Genomic DNA, 16556 nt, shown 5'->3' on the forward strand with positions numbered 1-16556 from the left:
AAGTACTGAGGTTAAAGGTGTGCAGCCACACCTGGCTCTCTCTCTCTCTCTCTCTCTCTCTCTCTCTCTCTGTCTGAATTAATGAATATATATATATATATACACATACATATATATACATATATATATACACACACACAAACATATATATATATATATACATACACACATACATACTTTCTATTTCACTGTAGATGTGTGTCTCTTTGTGCACACATGTACATGGACACCTGAGGAGGCCACATCAGATCTAGAGTTCCAGATGGAACCAGAGTTACAGCCCTTTGGGAAACATCCGGTGTGTGGGGGTGATGAGAGCCAAACCCAGGTCCTCCTGGAAAGCGGCAAGCAATCTCAACTCGGGAATTGCCTTTTCAGTCCCGCCCTTATATTTTCTAAGAGATTAAAAAAAATCCTTTGGACAACTTTTAAAATTTCCAGCAGAAATGCTACATTTCGACTTTAGGGTCTCCTCCAAGAAATCTTCAAGGCAGTTGACAAAAAAGAAGGACGTCGCCCAATGTGATGTTGAAACTCCGCCCACGGAAGACTAAGTCCCGCCCCCTCGCTAGTGGAAGCGCGTTTGATGGGAAGGTTGTCCACTGCAGGAGCTCCCACAAGCCTCCTCAAGAACAGTTCCATTAGCTAGATAAGCATGACGAATTCCAGGAGCCAGCTGGAAGCCCGATCTTTCCAGAATGGCATGCGCTTAAAAATCAGTTCCTAAAACATCTCTCAGCTTTGGTAGCCAACTTTCCTCTGCATCCCACAAACATACATTATCTTTACTCCAAGGGCTTTTCCCATGTGGTCAGTCAGTATCCCGTGCCAAAAAAAAAAAAACCAAAAAACAAAAAAACAAACAAACAAAAAAAAAAAAACCGTGGTGTTCCGGAAGCCTAGGAGCACGCCTGGGGACTTCCTGTGTTCCCACAGGAGCTTCATCTCCTAATGCAATTGTTCTCCGTACCTCTCTCCGTACCGCACTTTAAGTTGTTGTACTTTGAGTTTTTCTAGATGAAGTATCCAGATCTCATCCATTTATTCCATAACATCCAAAAATACTTTAAATGATTTTGGTGCTGAAAATATTTTTAAAAAAAAAGCTGACTAGGAATGCTTATTAGGAAGCCCCATGGTGTTGAAGAAACAGACCATGGAGCCGTGCCTAGGTTAGGGTTACCATTGCTGGGATGAAGCAACACCACCTAAAGCAACTTCAGAAAGAAAGGGTTTGGTTGGCTTACATATCCTGAATCACAGATCGCTAAGGGAGACCAACACAGGAACCCAAACTGGGTGGTAACCTGGCAGCAGCAGCTGATATACAGACCGTGGGGGGTGCTGCTTATTGGCTTGTTCTCCGTGGCTTGCTCTGTTTTTATTTTTTTAATTGGTTTTTCAAGGCAGGGTTTCTTTTTTTTTTTTTTTCAAGACAGGCTTTCTCTGTGTTTTTGGAGCCTATCCTGGAACTCTCTGTAGACCAGGCTGGCCTCAGACTCACAGAGATCCGCCTTCCTCTGCCTCCAGAGTGCTGGGGTTAAAGGTTTGCACCCACTCAACCTGCTTTCTTATAGATCCCAGGACCGCCAACGCAGGAATGGCACCACCCACAACGGGCTAGGCCTACCTACATCGCTAATTAAGAAAATGTCCTACAAGCCTGCCTACAGCCCAGTCCTATGGAGCTGATGTCCCAGCTGAGGTCCCCTTCTCTCAGATGACTACAGCTTATCTCAAGTTGACACGAAACTAGAAAGCTCAAGCTGTAGACGCCAAGAAACAATCTGCCAATTCTGAAAGTATCTAAACTTAGAGTAATATGTTCTCCATCTTCTCATCTTAACTTAATGATATGGAGGTGAGCATCCATCTATAGAATTTTATCCCGATCCACAGCCCCCATCTCTCAAATGAGGTAGAGAGAGAGAGAGTGCCTGAGGCTTCAAAAGCCACCCCAAACTCCATAAAGCTCCTAGACCAGAGCCTGCTACATTTTCTCTTAGACTGTTTGACAGGTTTGGTTTAATATTTCTCTCAGCTGCCAACCACACTGCTCCTCTCCATTCTTCAGACATAAGTCTTTGGGCAGCAGCATTAAAAAGCGGAAGCTTTTCCTAAACCAATGAATCTATCACAGGCTATTTTCTCGGGAGTACTCCATGTCCCAGAAGCCTCAGGAAGCTTTCATCAGGGCGAGGAATGGAAGATGGGGCAATTTGGCACCTGCCTTCACCCATATACATTACTATTGATTTATGAATTCATACTTTCATCTGTGGGTGAAAATCTGTGTCAGTCGATACTTCTTTTGATAGCCAGCTCATCTCCTGTTTGGCCCAAAGAACATCCTTCCCTTTGACTTCGTGTTCCTTTGAGTTTTGAACTCTTCCTTGATAGCTTTCATAACTGAATGTTCCACGTACACCTTGCTGCTTCCATGGTCCAGTACTGGAGACGTTGTTTCTTCGGGTTTTATTCTTTCTAGTCAAGCATTTGGTATTTAGAAGCCAAGGTTCAGAATCTGTATGTGCTCGCAAGACAACCGGGGTAGTCACCAATCCAATCACAGCAGAGGACCAGTTCTGGAGCCTGTCCTGGAACTAGCTCTTGTAGACCAGGCTGGCCTCGAACTCACAAAGATCCGCCTGCCTCTGTCTCCCAAGTGTTGGGATTAAAGGCGTGTGCCACCACCGCCTGGCTAGGTGGCACCATCTTTATAGACTCCTGGAAGCTTCCCTTGCATAAGGCTCCTATCCAGCTGGGAGGGGGGGCTCACTTTCTGGTCCTGTCTCTCAGCACTGTCCGGGTCCGCCCACCCCCCCTCAACCCGATCCCTCAAGTTTCCATGCCCTCCCTCCTCAAAACTCTAAAAGACTCAGCCACAGTTCTAAACCTCTATAAGGCAGCTTCAGGATCCAAAAGAGCACAACACAGTGACTGTGGCATTAAATCCCATCTTCATGCAAATAAAAACAAACAAACAAAAGAATATTATCAAACTACTAAAAGCCCGTGACATCTTCAGTATGTATATTTCTCAACTCTCTAAATGCCTTTCTTAACACTGGGCAGTTTTAAAAACTATCAAAGCCTGAACTCCACCCCAGGGATTTTTTTTTAAACTTCCCCAACAATTCTCAAATCAGCCACCGTTGGAAACCATTTCTCTAGCAGAGTATCTGATCAAGAAAAAAAAAAAACACCATTAATTTAAAAGTCTGGCACAGGAAAATTGCAGGCACGTGGAGAGGGAATAGATTTAGAAACCAAAAGGACAGGCTCTGCTTTTGAACAGTTTTACCTCTTCCAAGGCTCAGATTCTTTCCATGTTTCCACAGCCATGCTTCTTTGGCCGTGTTCCCCCAATTTCTGTACCCCCCACCCCAAAAGCTCTGCCACTTCCGGTTAAGGGGCTGTCTCTCTCTCCTGCCTTCCTTTAGGAAGCACTAAGATCACGACTACAGAATTCAAGACAGGGCGTCAAGGTCAGAGAAGACAAAATCAGCAGAGCCTGGTGGCCACCAGCTGGTCCCGCCACGTCACAGGCTCAGAGGGCGATGCTGACGCAGATGGAGACTGAGTACAGAGACAGCATCTTGGTTTCGTACTGCTTCTCTGGGCTTGTAATGACCTAATTCCATCCTGCTGTTCCGCTCTGCTCCACCACAGAGTCCTTTCTGAACACAAAGCGAAAGCTAGGCACCCTGGTCTCTTTTTCTTTTATTTAAAAAGGAAAACTATGTAACAAAATGGTTGGGAAGAAAATAGAACGGCAAGTGAAAGAAGCTAAGCACAAAGGCACCGCCTCAGTGCCTAGTACTGAGGTTAAAAATAGTGCTCTTTCCTCCACGATGCAGGCTCGAGCCCCAGGGGAGCGGCTCATGGACACAGCCCCTCCTGGGACTTACAAAGCTACTTTTATTAGAGGAGGACCATTTGAAGGCAACTGTGTGATAAACGGTAGCTATTATGTCTTGGACACATTACTGTGTGCTTTATATACAATTATCTCTTGTAATCTTCACAAAGTACCGTTATTTCCAGTGTGTGGTCAGACAGGCTAAATAATCAAGCCATCTGACTGACCTTAATGTCATGTTCAAAATAACAGACAGAATTGCCTACCCCTTTGACAGGAAAATAAAGCCAGGTGTTTAATTCCCTGACCCCTGTACCATTTTGATCAGTGTCTCCAGGAGTCCTCAGACACTGACTGGGTAGCCATCTGGGAACACTCCAGCCTGTAAGCCACTCTCCATCCATGCTCCCCCAGAAACATGCATCCCTTAAACTTATGCGTGAAGTGCAGTTTGCTCTTGATTTACAGACTTGGGGAAGAGGGAGAGAGCCAGTCCGAGGGTCTTTGATCATAAGACTGCGGTTCTTGGGTACATAGTTCTAGCTTTGGGGTGGACCGTCCCCAGGGTCCCACAGACTCTCCTCATCTCTCACCACCTTGGAAGGAAGATACCACCTGGGAAAAGCTGGAGCAGCCCCATTGGATCAGGGCCGAGAGTTTTCTTGTTCTCAAGGCTGTCTTTCTCCACAGCTAATAAAGAAGAAAAAGAAAAAGTCAAGCGTGGACGGTAGTGTGCTCTTGTGATCCCAGTCCTGAAGAGCTAAGTGTAGTCAATCTAGACACCCGATCTAGACACCCAAGACTGCTCCAGGCCAAGGAAAGAATTTATCTCAAAAAAGAAGGGAGATGATTCCTGAGGCAAAACACCTGAAGTTGACCTCTACATGCATTGTGCATACGTGTGCACGTGAACCTGTAAGAACATGAACACACACACACATATGAAGTGGTCACATATAGCTAATGTTAGAACTAGAACAAGACCCCAGGGCTGCCAACAACTGTTCACTTGTCATAGAGGTTTGAGAAGTGGGGAAGCAGTGACCCCAGTGAAGACTTCACGTCTCGTGTTCTCTCCCTGATCGAACACTCTGTGATTGACATTCTGGAACTTTAGACACAAGGACAGACTAATCCCTAATGCAATATGCCGGGTGTCCATACGAGAGGGCAACTTCAGACTTGAACCACTAGATGCCAAGCAGAAATAATGCAGAAATTAGCAATTCAGTCATTTTCAGAGATAAACCCAGCGTAGCTGCATCAGGAGCTTTTTGAATTGGCTCTGGAACATGCTCTTTTTGTAAATATTCAGCTTCCCACGTCACCGCATTCCCTCACTTTCTCATAGGTCCCTTCCCTTTGACCCTTAGAATTCAGGACCAGCTCTTGAATTATCCTTTCATTACCGGTTCCTATCCTGCTGAGAACATTGGAACTCGAAGGAATTAAACCATCTGCCATCTCGGCTGCTCACACTCTAGAAAGACTCGGCAGAGTCCTATCTTATTAGGCTTTAATCTCATCCAGGAATTTCTCTTCTTCTGATCGGCCAAGCCTTCCTTCTGTTTGGTGGTCCCAGACTTCTATACTCCCTGCAAGCCTTCCCTTGACTGCCCACACCCCCGGGTAGGAAATGTCCTTGCTTCTTCCACGCTTCAGAAAAGGTAAAAGCCTCTGTGATGGTCACCTTGGCTCAACTTGACAGGGTTTAGAACCACAGGAGACATTATCTCTGGAGCGCCTGGGAAAACATTTCCAGAGGTTTTAAATGAGTAGAAAAGGCCCACCCAGAATGTGGGTGGCATCAGTCCATGGTCTGGAGCCCTGGACTGATGAAGGAGACAGAGACAGACAGACAGACAGCAAATAAATGTTTAAAATTTTCTACCAGACCAAGAAGCTATACTATAAAACTTGTTAATTCATTGAAAAACATTGTTGAGCTCCTGCAATGTTTCAGGTACTTTGTAAAAAAAAAATCAGTTCTGTCCTCAATGAATTCCTAAGGAGAACCCATAGACAAAAAACCTACTGGTTGACTGGGCAGTGGTGGTGCATGCCTTTAATCCCAATACTCAGGAAAAAGCCAGTTCCAGGACAGCCAAAGCTACACAAAAAGAAACCCTATCTTGAAAAAAACCAAAACAGCCGGGCGGTGATGGTGCATGTCTTTAATCCCAGCACTAGGGAGGCAGAAGCAGGCGGATCTCTGTGAGTTCGAGGCCAGCCTGGTCTACAAGAGTGAGTTCCAGGACAGGCTCCAAAGCTACAGAGAAACACTGTCTTGAAAAACCACAAGAAAAGAAAGAAAAAACAAACAAAGAAACAAAAAAATCCTTACTGGCTGGTGCACTATGAATGTATTTGTATATATTTATGCATAATGCATATTATTTTACTGACAGTGCATATGGGGTATACATAGATGGCAATGCCTTGTCAAGAAATAATTTTTAGCAAACAGAACCTGGGGATAAAAGAGGCACTGAAGTGTGCAAAAAAGGTACCATTAAATTAATTCAGTTTATTTTTAAGATCCTTGGGGTCTAGTTATTTTTATCACAAATGCTAACAAGTTCTTTGGCTGACTTCCTAGATTATTAGGAGCTGCGAATCAAGGGGGTTGGGGAAGCGTTGGATCAGGAGCAAGCAGTGGCGGCTGTCTGCGGACGAGGCAGAGGAATAGATGATGACCATGGCAGAAGAAGCATCTGGAGCCATCTAGTATCCAGGCATCGCTGTGCCGTGGACCAGTACAAGAACAGATGCTTTCAGTCAGTGTCTGAGTCAGACAAAGGTTAAAGGATGTTCTGCGCGTGCTATTTCAAGAGGGGAAGAAAATTATTGAATGCACTTCAGAAGGCTTTCTGTGCAAAACGATTCCAATGCAAAAGCAAGTTTCAGCTCTGTGGAGTTGGGCTATTTGGGGAATTCACTTAAATGACGACATCAAACAACTGGGAAAATATCACTTTTGATTATAACTAACACATAATAACACTGAATTCCTCAGTTAAAAAAATTATATATAATAAAAGGTTCTATTTATAAGTTGAAGGCAAAAACAGAAGAGAAAGCCAAGTGACCGTGGGAGGGGGTGGAATGGATGGTGGCTTTGGGAGCGGCTTGAACAAAAGCATGGTCTCCCTAAGTCGGTTATTATTCCTAGGCATGTTTAAGATGCAGCGGAGGGGCCGGAAAGATGGTTCGGTTGGCAAAGCGCCTGCCATGTCAGCGTGGGGGCATGAATTTGGATCCCAAGCACCCACATGACAGCCGTGTGGGGTCACATACATCTATAATCCTAGCACTGGAAGGAGCAGAGGCAGACAGAACCCTGTCAGCCAGTCTAGCCAACCAGTAAACTGAGAAGACATGAACCAGAGAAGTGTTTGGAAAGGCGTAACTATGTTTCTGCTTCTTTTCTTGTCTCTTTTGTGTCTTTCTTGATTAATCTTTAGTATTAGAAGGCCAGGGTTGGGGTATTGCCCAGGAGTAGAGTCTTGTCTAGCATGCAATAAAGGCCTGGGTTTAATCCCGAGCGAGATTCCCAAGAGCAGAGACTGTGACTCTTTGGTTCTTGTTGTGGATTTGGCACCTAGGACAGTGTCTGACCTATAGGAGTTTCTCTGTCAGTTGGGCCATAGTGCCTGATATAAGAACACAATTCCCAAACTGTTGTGTCTTGATGTAGAAGTTTATTTTTTCTTTACCTGGATATTCGGTGTGAGGGTTTCTAGCATCTTCCAGTCATGCAACAGTTTGAGGAACTGAGACTCTACCTAGCCTGGCTTTCACCATTCCCAAGTCATTTGTCCCTCTCAGGGGTCAGCCACCAAATGAGAAATGTGTGAAGAAAGTACACCTGCTTCTTGAAGGCTGTGCTTTCAAAGGACACAATATACCTCCACCTGCGTCTCACTGGTGAGAACTAGTCATTCAGCCACAGGCTGGAAGAGTGTGGTCTCTGGTTTAACAGCTACTTTCCGAAGTCACTCTTTGAATGGAAAGTGAGCAGATATTAGCGGGCAGTTAGCTGTCTCTCTCACAGTGCGTACACACTTACTGTATGTATATGCATGAATGTTGGGACTAATGAGTCCTGGCCTTCAGCTGGATATTGGGGTTAATGAGTCCTGGCCTTCACCTGCTCTTTTCTGCTAGAACCTTCTAATTGAAGTTACTAGAAGCTGTGCCTAGCTTAGAGGATCAGAGGATGGGATTTTCACCTGTTGGCCATTGACTGCAATGTATTTAAGCCTACATGGAGCTAATAAAGAGGGGCTTTGGTATCAGTGTTTGAAGGTCTGCGTGTCAGCCTGTCTCTGCATCTGTATTCTCAGCCTCCAGCCCCTTGCCCGAAGCTCGCGAACTGGGGTCTAGCGCACAGAGGGCAGACCGGGGCAGCGGTGCACGGCACATGAAGAATGTCTCTGCGGTTTCCCAGTTCTTTATACATGTAACAGCACGTACATCTCAGGGAGTGGAGCTTGTATCCAGCCCACACAATCACTGGCGGCTCTGTTGGTATATATCTTAGCGTACAGCAAGCGGGAGTACCAGGGAGCAGAGTGTCCTCTGCCAGCCTGGCCACCTGAAGCCAAGCAATATCTAGCAGAGTCAGAATCCTAGCCCAGAGGTCCTGAGAGGTCACTGCACGATACCGTGAAAGTGACGCCTAAGTTGCAGTGGAGAGCCCATGGCCTGTCCACCCAGGAAAGCTGCGCACATTGGAGCCCGTCCAAGAGAGAGACCGTGTTATAGGTGGAAACACCGAAGTGTCAGGGTTACCTGAACCCTTTGGGACAGAGATGAACCCGTTGCAAGTCTCAGCTGCCAAATGCGGAACCACGGGATTTGGTGTCTGCCCTGCCAGGGTTTGGTCTTTCTTTGAGCTAATCTTTCCTTGCTACCCCCACCCTCATTCTTTCTTTGTGGGGAATGTGAATGTGTGCTCTGTGTGTGTTGGAAGTACACAGTTTGGTCTGGGGGTTTACAGGGCGTCATGCATCTCAGAACAGACTCTGAAAGTTTGAGTTTTAAACGGTGTCGGGACTTTGGAAACTGGACAAGATGCATTTCGCAAGAAGAAATGGCTGCGAGCCTATCGAGGTAAAGGCTGGGGTGTTGCAGTTTGGATGTGAAATGTCGTCATAGGCTTGTATATTTGAAACCTTGCTATTCAGCTGGAGCCCTCTTGGGAAGGTTGCAGCATCCGAGGAGGATGCGTCCTGCTGTAGAAAAATTTTCTCACTGGAACCAAACTTTGAAACTTTACAGCTGGCTCTATGTCCTGTTCCCCCTTTGCTTCCTCCGTGTGGATGCAATGTGACCAGCAAGCCTCTCTCTGTTGCTTCTATTCTTTCTCTCTCTGCTGCGTGTCTTCCTTACCACAGTCACCCGCGTCTGTAATGACCTGTCCTGTCTCTTTAAGAGACAAGCCACGCCCACTCCCTCCCCTGTCGGCTGAGGCAGGCAGATCTTTCCTGTTTACAGTCTCAGCCTCTTTCTTTTTCGTCTCCCTCTCAAAAAGGCAGCTTTTATCTCCTCTCTCTCTCTCTCTCTCTCTCTCTCTCTCTCTCTCTCTCTCTCTCTCTCTCTCCTCCCCCCTCTCTCTTCTCTCCTTTTAATCCATCACAGGGTCCCTCTGGAACTGCGAGCCACATGGACCCCTTCCTCCCTTAAGTTGCTTCGGTCAGGGGTGTTTTTTTTTAATCACAGCAACAGGAAAGGGACCACCACGCCCTCCTACCAGACATCACTAAAATCCAGACTGCAGCAGAATCTCATAAGCAAGATTCAGCCATTGGATATCAGGCAGTGAGGGGTAGTGATCTTGACAGCAGTCACCCCAGCCTGGTGTCTGGAAAGAGTTTCTAGGTCACGTTGAGAAGGAAGAAGTAGGGCTAAGTCTGAGTGTCTTCCTCGCTGGAAAAGACAAAGTCCAGGGAGGCCAAGGTAGCTGGAGTTTGCCGGACAAAGTACCAGAGGGGACAGCACTGTGAAGGAGATAAGGCCAGGAATCTGCAAGTCACCCCCACACATCAGCTGAGTGCTAATCAGTGCCTGTGACTAAGAGAACCACCCTCTGGGAGAGAGGCACAGTCTTCAAAGCTCACGGGGAGATGGGAATGGTCTAAGTCCTGTGCTGAGCAGAATGGAGAACCCTTGCTCTCACGGACCTTGCCCCAGGTGAAAGCAGATTCTGGTGCAGATAGCAAAGACCGAGCATGCAGAAAAGATGAAACTGTTTATAAGAAATTTTGCCGCATTTCAGAACAAGGCTAAAAAAAAATCTATAGAAATACGAAAAATATGGCACATAAGATAAATTTACAATGTCGAGGATTTAATTTAAAATGAAAATATAAAGAGTAAGGAAAATATGATTCATAATAAAGAAAGCAACCAACCAATAGAATTAGGCTTAGAAATTCTACAGACAATAAAATTAGTATATAGAAATATTCAAACGGGTAGGAAAGGGGGGTTCCTTAGAGGCGTGGAGGAAGATAGATAGATAGATAGATAGATAGATAGATAGATAGATAGATGGATGATAGATAGATGATAGATAGATGGATGATAGATAGGTGTAACTGAAAAAGGGAAATTGCACTAGAAAGTAAATAATGGAGAACAGTAGAGGAAGACTCATGCATGACATCATGAGTGGAGACATCAACCTCTGTCTCCGCCTTTTAAACACACGTGTGCTCGTATACACATGCGTGCCTCCTACACACAATAAAATAAACACACGTGTGATCGTATACACATGCGTGCCTCCTACACACAATAAAATAAACACACGTGTGCTCGTATACACATGCGTGCCTCCTACACACAATAAAATAAACACACATGTGCTCGTATACACATGCGTGCCTCCTACACACAATAAAATAAACACACATGTGCTCGTATACACATGCGTGCCTCCTACACACAATAAAATGAACACACATGTGCTCATATACACATGCGTGCCTCCTACACACAATAAAATGAACACACATGTGCTCGAATACACATGCATGCCTCCTACACACAATAAAATGAACACACGTGTGCTCGTATACACATGCGTGCCTCCTACACACAATAAAATGAACTAAAATTCTAGGTGCAATTAGCATGCTTGATATGAAACCGCATTGCATGAACTTAAGAGCAGATTGGAAATTGAGGAAGAAAATATTAGTAAACCTGAGTAGAGACCATTCAAAGTGAAACCCAGAGAGAAAGAGGCACACTACCAGAAAAGTGGCCATGCAGCTTTAGTAGGCTGATGACTATATAGTTAAAGTTCCCGGAGGAGGGCAGGAAGGGACGAAATAAATGCTTGAGTAGAGAATGTTTGAAAATTTATGAATCTGTTGGAAACCGTAAACCCATAGATCAAAGAAGCTCAACGAACACCCAGAGCAAAAGCCATAAATTAAAGCCCACCAAAAACCATGGCGATCAACCACTAGGTGATGTTGACCGTTGAGCAAAGTAAGCACATGAGTAATAAACTCTGAGTCACCCATGGTGTGTGTCCCTGTCACATTCAGGAAAGGAATCAAAACGCTTCACCTCAGTGCCTTTTAACCAAGAGTGAGCCCAGATTTGAATTCTCCGCCTTGTTTTTCATGTGTCCTTCGTCCTTTCCTGTCTGTGTGCTGTTTGAGCCCGTATCTGCACCTGCCTGAGAGCTGTCTTGTCTGTCTGTCCTGGCGCCTGTCTGTGCGAATGTATCCGCGTGTATGTCCGTCCCTAAGAAAGGGCTCTCTTTACTGAACAGCACAGACATCAACACATGGGGAAGGCGTGAGGGATATTTTAAAGAAATCTTTGACAGAATTTTATAAGGGATTAAGTCACTGGCTCCAACCAACCCAGATAACAAACAGAACGACAAACATCATCGATTATCAAGCCATATACATAGACTGATCTCCTCATTTATGGTGGGTGCTCATTTTTTAGGCCGCTTTCAGCCTGTTTGCTGTTTCCCGCAAATGATAGGCTAACACGCACACAAACACACGTGCATCCATCACTCTTGGATCAGCAGCATGGAAGGGTAGGCAAGGTGACAGCTCTCTGCATTGTCTTTGGTTGGAAACGTCGATTCCAAGGGAAATCTAAGACAAGCAAGGTTGTTTATTACAATGTTCTCTTAAAAGCAGGCTAAACAAACAGGCTAAATACATGGGAGGCATAGCAGTCTTAGGCCTTAGCTGACCTTAAGGTGTATTTTTAACTCTAGCTGTGAGTTCCAGAAAATGTTCCAGTCTCTTAGAATATAGGAGGTATTTTTATCACGATGTATTGCCGCAATTCGTCCCTGGACAAGCCCGACCTATCAGTCGGTCTTGGAATTTTCCCTTTGGCCAAAGCCTGGCTAAACTAAGACATGGTAGCTCTGGAACTTTGTCAACACATGAAGTTTCGTGTCCACTCCATCACAGACTCTGGAAGACAGCCTTTTGAGTTCCATCACCTGCCTTTCAGCCAGAGGCTGCAGCCGCTGACCTCAGCTTCCCACGGGATGGCCTGCCATTGACTGCTCTGGGGATGTTTGCTTTGCCTTCCCGGCACTACTTACATCCTTGCACAACCTGCTTTTTACAATCCATGCGGACAGGGTTTGCTAGCCTTGGCTCTCAGCCCTTTCTCTTGACAACAATTTGATAAGAACCCCTTGTCCCAGATCTCTACACTCCCTGCCAACAGAATCTACCATTCACCTTTTCTGCTAGTTTTCCTGTGAAAGATTTCAAAAATGACATAAAAATTCAGACCATGTATCATTATTCTAAATAACACCGAGCTCCACTTGACTGATACGCTAGGCTCATCAAGATAAAGGCTGAGAATTTCAGTTGCGCTTGACTTACAGATTAGAAGCCTGAATTGAAATACAGATCCTCTCACTTCAAATATGACTTCTGAGGACTGAGTATGTATGTAAGCTTGTTGCCAGTCAACAGGAAGCAGGAATGAAGAGAAATGGGGCATTTTGTGCAAGCTGAATAAAGTCTTTTGGAGCTCCTTTGGTGATTTTTGAATGTTTTCTTCTAGTATTGTCAATAAAAATAATCCTTCCACACACTTTGGTTTATGATCATATTACTCTTTACTAAACGCACTCAGATATAAGCCAGCCACGTTTGCACATCTGTAGAAAGCCCTGCATTGAGCCTGTGTGTATAACCCAGACATGAACCATGGCATCGCTGCCTGAGTAGTCGCAAAGGAAGCCACAGTCGAGAAAAGCCTCAGACAGATTTTTACTCTGACTTGGTGAGCTTCACTACCCAGGGTGAGGGAGAAGGAAGGGCTGAGAAATGGACAGGAAACTCTCTGGCCTTAGCCTCAGGGAGTTCGCAGTCTAGCAGGGAGAGAACCGTCAAGCATAGAAAAATGAGAGTAATCATAAATTAAGTCCAGGCATCGCAACTAGGGCTAGAAGAGGCGGGACTTAAATATTTGTGGCAGGAATCCCGTACCACTACAGTGAAGGGGGTGGGGAGAGAGCCTGGGATTTCAACCGGTCTCCAGATGTTGAGCGCGGGCACTCCGTGGTGCGGTAGTTACGTCTATGTGGTTTCTGGTTTAGCGAGCAGGTGTCTCGCTATCTCTTGTAACCTATGGAGGCCATAGGCCCTTGAGCAATGACAGACAGCGTTGCCAGGAAATCTGCATGACCAGGGCATCTGTACCGCATCGTCAGTCAGCCAGCCATGCGTTTCTCAACAATCTGCATAGATGGCTAATTGGGTTTTGTATGGTTTAGAATTATACATTCCATTATGTTCTTCTTTACTCTTACTACTAGGAATAGATTGACCTGAAAAGATAATGGAAGGGGAGAAAAATATCTGTGTGATATCATTTTATGATATGATATTATTGGGTAATCAGATCCAGTTTGACCAGATGGAGTTTTCTGAACCAGGTGTGGTAGCCCAGGCCTGCATTCTCACCAACTGGGAGGCCAAGGAAGGAAGGTGGTAGGTGGTGAGTTCAAATTCAGCTTGTCTGAAAAAAATAAAAACCCACAGGAAAAGGATGGAAAGGAAACATTGTATTTTGAAACTCAGATGCTGCTGCTGTCTGCCTTTCTTTCTTGGACTGATTTTGGCCTTCGAGTATAAGAGAAATTTATACTCCTATAAAAGCTGATTTGAACATTAAGAGAGTCAAATCATTTCAAACATTTTTGGTTGAGTTTACTAAACATTTATGAAGGATCTCCTTTTCACAAAGCATTGTAAAAATACTAGCACAACTACCTATCATTTTTTCAATGAGAATTTATAATCATAAAAATTAGGGGCCAGGCAAGGTGGTTTATGCCTGTAATCCTGGCACTCAAGAATTGGGACAGAATTGTCACAAGTTCCAGGTCAGCCTAAACTGCAAGGTGAGACTGTCTCAAAAAAAATGTGATTAAAGTTCATTAAGGAATTAAATTAAGTTTACATTAGACATTGGTTGATAATTTAATGTGTTCAATTTAGTATGTAGCAGATTAAAGGCTAAATAGGGTGAGGTTTTTAAGATTCATAATCTGGTAGGACAAATATGGAAACAGCCAACCTATAAGACAAGGCACGGTGTGTTTTCTTAGCATAGAACAATGTTAGGTGCAATTTGTAGGACTGGATGATAGTCAAAAACCAAATCTCAGAACCTGGGCTTGGCATTGCTCACCTATAAACCCAGCTGTTGGGAGGTAGAAGCAGGAGGGTCACATTTAGGGTCATCCTTGGCTATATAGTAAGTCTGAGGCCAGCTGGGCTACATCTTGTCTTAGTCTTCCATCCCTCCCCACAAACAACTGAACCTCAAAGCCCAATCTGTGCCTCATGCCTATCATCCTAGAACTCGGGCAGCTGAGACAATGGAGTTTGAGACAAGTCTGGACCCTGTTTCACAGGAAGGATGAAAGATGGAAGAAGGAAGAAAAAGGAGAATGGGGGGAAGAAGAGAAGCATGGTGAAAACTGGGAAGAGGGAAAGGTGGAAGGGAAGAGGAGGGAGCGGAAGAATAATCAGGCTTCCCTGATTCAAACCACAATTTCAGATTTATGTTCCTGGAAAAGACAGGTTGGCAAAACATCCTTTGTGTGCAAATAATTTCTCTGAGGTTTACTAGGTAGTGCAAATCCCACTAATAGTATGTGGAGAGAGAGAGAGAGAGACAGAGAGAGACAGAGAGAGAGAGAGAGCCTGTACTGGAATGTAAGTATCCAGAGACAAGAAATCAGTTTTGCTCATTGATGTGTTCCAAGTGCAATAAATAATGCTGGCAAGCCGGGAGGCAGAGGCAGGAGGATCTCTGTGAGTTTGAGACCAGCCTGGTCCACAAGAGCTAGTTCCAGGACAGGCTCCAAAGCTACAGAGAAACCCTGTCTCAAAAAACCAAAAAAAAAAAAAAAAAAAAAAAAAAAAAAAAAAAAAAGAAGAAAGAAAGAAAGAAAAGAAAATTATGTAGTGTTTACAGGTTAGATTTTAGTCTCTAATCGTGTCTTGTCTGATTATAGTGTCCAATCTTAAGTCTGTCCGTCCTAATCAGGTCTCCTGCTGTAGTGTTGGAGACTATTACATGGGGGTCTCAGGTCCAGATGACACCACAGCCTGTAACCCCAACCCTTCCTTAGCAGGGTGACTTCATCTCTACTGACAGAAGCACTCTTTATTTTTAGGACTGTTGTTGCTATAGTTACTGGAGCTGGCCTTCGGGATTACGTCCCTCAGCAGTTAGTCTTTGACGTGGAAATTTTGAAACAAGATAACATGTGAAATTAAAATATTTATGTATATGTTTCATAATAGGACTTTAATCATACAGTCACCAGGAAGCGTCAGATACTTTTTTTTCTTTTTTCTTTTTTTTTTTTGTTTTTTGTTTTTCGAGACAGGGTTTCTCTGTGGTTTTGGAGCCTGTCCTGGAACTAGCTCTTGTAGACCAGGGCTGGTCTCGAACTCACAGAGATCCGCCTGCCTCTGCCTCCCAAGTGCTGGGATTAAAGGCGTGCGCCACCATCACTGGGTTGTCAGATACTTTTCTTTTTTGAAATTCAGTTGCAACTGTGTAATTAAAGTAGGTGATACTTTACAGTGAGTATCAAACCCCTTTTATTACAGTGTTTCAAATTAATAATTTATAAACAGTATCACTTATAAGAGCACAGTATTCCTTTCTAGGCATAATTTCTCTGTGTACCCTGGCTGTCCTGGAACTCACTCTGTAGACCAGGCTGACCTCAAACTCACAGAGATCCGCCTGCCTCTGCCTCCTGAGTGCTGGAATTAAAGGCGTGCACCACTGCCTGTCCTTCCTTCAGTTTTAAAGCAAAAACATGATAAAGTATGGTCTTTCAAATGACACAAGACCCGGTTTCCCTGGTAAGTGCACACAGTGTTCTTATTTTGCAATCACATTCCCAGAAACGTAAGTCTTTAGTAACAACTAAAATTCTTTCCAGTTCGTTTTGTAACTTGTGGGACATTTCAAAAGAATTACTTCATGTCGTTGTATGTGAGAGAGATTAAACAGAAAGGCATACAGATCTCGAAGCACAGGGATTTCTTTTATTATTAAGGCCCTTTATACCATTGCTCATACGCAGCAAAGCCAATTCATTCTAATGGAGTCTAAAGCAATCTTTACATGACTTCATATTTTATATGTT

The sequence above is a fragment of the Microtus pennsylvanicus genome, chromosome 22 (genome assembly GCF_037038515.1).
Source record: "Microtus pennsylvanicus isolate mMicPen1 chromosome 22, mMicPen1.hap1, whole genome shotgun sequence".
In the NCBI taxonomy this organism is placed as follows: Eukaryota; Metazoa; Chordata; class Mammalia; order Rodentia; family Cricetidae; genus Microtus; species Microtus pennsylvanicus.